This window comes from Cibotium barometz, chromosome 14 (assembly GCF_041138505.1).
Source record: "Cibotium barometz isolate CiBa-2024 chromosome 14, ASM4113850v1, whole genome shotgun sequence".
Taxonomy (NCBI): Eukaryota; Viridiplantae; Streptophyta; class Polypodiopsida; order Cyatheales; family Cibotiaceae; genus Cibotium; species Cibotium barometz.
In genome coordinates, this window is record NC_141059.1 from 2,854,585 (window position 1) to 2,860,612 (window position 6,028).

Consider the following 6,028-nt stretch of genomic DNA (forward strand, 5'->3'; position numbering starts at 1 on the left):
ATGGCAGCCCTTGTTGTAGATCAAATCCCTTAAAAGATTCTTCATGAAAACTCCATGGAATAGGTAGAAAATGATGCATACACTTAGCCAATCATGCCCCGCATCATATTCTTCCATTATGATGACCAATGAAGCTTTTTAGAGTAGAGCATCCTCCCCAACAATGGACCTTACCAAAACTATCCAGAAATTACAGCATGTATATAATCCCAAGTATTGTGCATTATCTCTATACAAATCATGCTACTTGGTCAAGCAACTTCTTCCTCAAGTAAACCATGTTGTTGCACATACTCCAAATATTTCCAAGTAGCCTCATCCATGGGCAATTGCTTCCACTTTTAACAAGGAATTCTTCAATGTTCCTATTCCTCAACTCCCTTATCCTGTTGTCCACAATCCTTTCTGGATCATATATGATCTCCCCTTCTTTGTCCATGGGTGGTGGTAGCTCTTCAATATCTTGTGGAAGAGTGCCCACAGACCTCTTAAGGTTGGACACATGAAACACATCATGAATTATTGTAGAAGAAGGCAAATCAAGCTTGTAAGCCAAGTCACCCACCTTCTTGACTACCATGTATGGACCATAATATCTATGAGCAAATTTTGGATTGGAAGATCCCTTGAGGATGTTATGTGACAGCTCTTAGGAAGCTTTAATAGCACATATTCACCTTCTTCAAACTCCATCTTATGCCTATGCTCATCCGCTTTGCTTCATGACATCTTGAGCCTTCTTCATATTGTCCTTGCAAAGTTGAAGAAGTTGTCTCATCCTTTCCAACTCTTCCTTGGCCAAAGGATTAACCATTTTTTCCTCTCATGAAAGGCAATAGATGGCACATGTACTTGATACCCATAGAGATCCTTGAAAGGTGACATCCCGATACTGAAGTGCTTGCTTGAATTGTGACAAAATTCAGCAAAATAGATCCACTCATCCCAAGATGTTTGCATATCGTGACAATAATGGCTAAAATACACTTCAAGCCATTTGTTTATACACTCCATTTACCTATTCGTTTGAGGTGATAGGACTGTAGATAGACTGATTTGGGTTCCCAAGCCCTCATAATTTCCTCCAAAAAGTACCCATGAACTTGGTATCCCTATCACAAACTATGTTGAGTGGCAAACCATGTATCTTGAATTCATGTTCCATGAATTTATTGACAATGTGAGAGGCCCCATAATTAATCTTTGAAGCAATGGAATGGGTTGATTTTGTGAGTTTATCTACCACCACAAATATTGATACCATCCATGCTTTGTCCTTGGTAGACCCGTAATGAAGTCCATAGAAATTTGAGTCCATTTCCCATCCATAATTGGCAAAGGATGAAGCAATCCACTTGGAAGTTGATGGCTATCCTTATTCTTTTGGCAAGACACACATTTCAACACAACTTCTTGACATCTCTCCACATGCCTTTCCAATAGAAGCTCTTGCTCAGTTTGTCAAAAGTTTTAAGCACACCAAGATGGCCCGAAAGTGGTGAAGAATGCATCTCATAAATCACCTTGGGAATGTAGGATGAGATAGGAACCAAGTACACGTTATCCTTGTGCCATAAGAGACCATTACGAAGCTTGTAATGAAACACGTGTGTGTCCCTCGCAACACCAACTCACAAGTTAGAACTAGAAAAGCACAGCTTAATCAAGCGTACCACAAAACCGGCCTCAATGGCGTCTAGGCTTTCATTATCGATAGGCAAGAGACTCTATGCCTTCACTCAATGAGGCCACATGGTAGCCGAAACTATAAAACCTGATTCGACATATATAACATAGCACTTCCTATGAATTATACATACACATATACCCGAGAATAAGTAAAAACTTGAAACCCAAAATAAAACTAAAAAACGATCAAAAATTAAGAACACTCACATGCACCTACGAGCACATAGTATATACACACACCCACACTCACCCCGATGTGCACCCACACATACACACATGCACACTCAACCCTTTCCCTATAAACTACCCTTTCTTACCACCCACACATACACACATGCACACTCAACCCTTTCCCTATAAACTACACTTCCTTACACCCACACATACACACATGTATACTTAACCCTCCCCTTATGCCTTCCTTAGGCCATTTTAATTTGTATATCCCTTAGAGATTCCTTCAAATTCTCATCTTGAAGTTTTAAAACACCCCCCTCCCTAGGAGAAAATTTCCACACACCAAACACCCATACGAAAACCCCAACAAAGGCTCACATCACCACATTATGACATTGGCTCACATCACCACAACATCATGTAGGCTCATGTTGCCATATCATCACTCAAAAAAAATGGCTTGCATCACACGTCATCTCACGAAGGCTCACGTTGCCATATCATCACCCAAAATTTTAAAAAGTTGGCTCATGTCACCACATTATCACCCAAAAAAAAGGTTCAAAAAAAAAGGTTGACTCACGGCAACATGTCATCTTGTTGGTTCGCGTCGCCACATCTTCACTTAGGCTCACGTTTCCATATCATCACTCGAAAAAAATTCATGAAAAAAAGAAGGCTCATGCCGCCATATCATCACATACACATAGGCTCACAGTGTGATGTCATCACACAAAAAAAATATTCAAAAACATCACCCATATACATACATACATACATACATTTATATATATATATATATATATATATATATATATATATATATAGAGAGAGAGAGAGAGAGAGAGAGAAAGTGGCTCATGTCACCACCTCATCATATAGACTCGTGTTGCCACATCATCACTCAACAAAAAAACTTAAAAAGAAAACTCTTTAAAATACATTTTTATTATTATAATAATCCTAATAATAAGAGAGAGCAAGTGAAAAGAAGAGAAGAAGAGAGAAAGAGAGAAATAGAGCAAGAAAAGAAGAGAGAAAGCGCGTAATAGAACAAAAGAGTATGAGAGAGAGAGAGAGAGAGAGAGAGAGAGCACGTAATAGAACAAAATTTAATGAGAGAGAGAGAGAGAGGGAGGGAGGGAGGGAGAGAGGGCACATGAAAACCTCCCTTGAGAAGAGAACCTAGAAGAGCACCTAACCCGAGTGAAGAGCCAGCAATGTAACTAAAGCCGGAAAAAGTGTTGATTCACTCAAACCACGCTCTACATCTCCCTCCTTGTCAACACTTGTCTCCATCTGTGCTACACTTGAAGTAAGGTAGAGATGCTCTAAAGGTCACAGCAATGCCGCATGCCCAAGGTCAGCATTGTATGGAACTCTAAATTTCACCCCCTCTCCAAGGAAGCTCGGTAATGCTTCTCTTCTATTTGCCGACATCACCTAGCTTCAAGCAAGTAGACTAAATAGTCAAACTGAGGCTTTTGTCCATGTCCGGCAAACCACCCATAGTTCACGGTTTACCCATGTACCTACCACATGGATGTCCTAACGTCTTCCATTTTCACAAACAACCCAATCTCATTCCCACCCGTCATGTATCGGCCAACCTCAATACACAACCACCACCAATTCCCTATCGCAAACCATGTGTAAAAGTCGAAGAAAGCAGACAAAGAAATGTTAAAGAAAGTAGTGTGTTGGAGATATCACCGGATGAAGCTTCTACAGGGGCCCACCAATGCCCATGCACTTCATTGCTTGCAATGTCCACAGGCTCTCCATGTAATAAACACACTAGATAATGCTCATACACGAACCTACAGGGAGCCTCATCGTCGACAACCCTCCAGGTATATCTTTGGATGGGGGGACCGTGGTAGGTGCAAGTTTGGCCCATAGTACGGCCCATTTCCTGGACCTTCCCCAAATCAGCACCAACCTTCCGTGTCCTCATTTTTTACTACACCTCCCATTCAACCCACCCTGCCTCTATCCCAAGTGCTCAACATCGCCAAATCCCTCAAGCCACAAAGGCCACCTAGCTCCCTTGCAACTGTGGGCACAACCATGCGCAAGTCCGTTGCCATGTTCATGTTCCTAACATAGTAATGATCTTGACTCCCCAAGAAAAGGGATGTCAACAAACAAAGTCAAAGAAAGCAGTTGAGTTAGAGAAAGTTTCATAATGGAGAAGTGTACACACACGGGTACACACCTTTTTCCCATTGCCCATGCATGTCACCTACATATTTCACGACAGACATCACAATTTTTTTTCACTTCTCGTATCTCACGCCACACACAAACATATGCACCTGAAACTAAACTCGTCAACATTAGCCTTCTTCCAGTTACATCTCTGGATAGGGGAGCCATGGCCTGACCCATGGTACGACCCATCGCATGGAGAATCCTCGACCTTGCAGGAATCTCCAAAGTTCTTTAATGCAATAACATCTACATCGCCTCCAACCCAACACCAACAACACCTCGCACTAGCCAACATATTCGTCCTAAAGAAACCCAATGTCTAAGCATCACATTATCAAACCTAGGCATAATATCTTGTCGCGTCACAACATCCATTCACTCATTCCCATCATTTCCATGGAGTCCTGGCACTCATTCTGCCAGACACAGGGTGCAAAGACCACTTCTACCGAATACCTCATGTTGAAGGGTCCACAGCACTTCCACAACCCAACATGAAGCACCTCTACATCATCTTTCACATCCCATGTTGCCTCGACAAGTTGCCTACCAACAGGGTCGCCCATCACTTTGCCCAATCTTTGGCTACGGATCGGTACAATTGTAACTTCTCGATGTGGGTGTGCTAGCTCGTCCATCATGTCCTCATTCCGTTGTCACACTGAAATGCTCCTTAAGGGGGTGAAGATAAAGCTCTCTATCCCTAGATGCAGGCAAAAAGAGAATGCCCTTCGTGGTGGTTCTCTCTCACAAAAGGAGGGGGAAGAAGTAGCCAATACAAGAGGGAAACACACAAACAAACGTATCTAGCAAGCATCAAGCATGCAAGATTCAATTGAGCACAATAGCAAGTAAGAGTAGAAAAGAAGGGGAGCTCGCATATATTCTATTGCATGGGAATGATTGTGTACTGCTTAGTGTCAAAAATGACTTATATACAGGTGATCAATTTTTACACTAGGCTAGCTAAACTTAAGAATGGTGCATCCTCTATCTCTAGTCTCAAGCAAATATGTACATGAAGCCCTTAGACTTTCCCAATTTGACATTAAGCTCAAGGTAAGGCCACTTTATATGTTTATGCACCATCTTACAAAAGATTAGTGCCCATCCGAGTGGGTAAGATGATTACGATAGGTCGGGCGGGTGAAATAATGTTAACCTACGAAGTGGTTGATAAAAGTCTTTGAGAAAAATAATGTAGTTAATGCAATTCAAGTGTATTGGTAGCATATCATTGCAAATAATCCGTTCATGACTGAGGTTTAGAGATTATTAGAAGTAGGAGGAAAGGGAGAAAGGAAAAAGTAATTCGTCATCGGATCAACATTGTACATCTTGAAGATACTAAAATCATAGTTTATGGATTCACTATAGAAGTCTCAAGCCAAGCATGAATAGAAAATTCTAGTGCTTTCTACTTGTGATTGTATACTCTAGTAATATTCTGAGCTGTGATAAGATGACAACGATATTTTACTTGAGCTTGTAGGCTGTCGTGTGTAGGAATTATGGTCTAATGTGCAAAATATGAAGAAGAAAAAAGTCTCCACATAAAAAGTGAAGTGTTTTAAAAAAAGATCGTTGGATTGCAACGAGATACAAGCTAGGTGGAGCAAAGAAACTAAATAGGTACTTAATTGCCAACGTAAAAGACCTGGCACCATTGGTCTACACTACTAACAATCTAGTTGAGCCTTGCTATCAAGCTTGTTCAACATTCTTGGAAAGCTTGTTGAACAAGGTAATGTCTCCATGTGTTGCATGTTGTACATCAAGGAACTTTGCTCAATTTGTGCATTTCGTGATAGTGCATTATGCATAGTTCCTTTTGTACATCAAGGAACTTTTCTCAATTTGTGTATTTGGTGATAGTGCATTATTCATAGTTTCTTCAGAAGACTTGTCTAGCATCTTCTTGATTTTGACACCTTTGGCATTTTCCCCA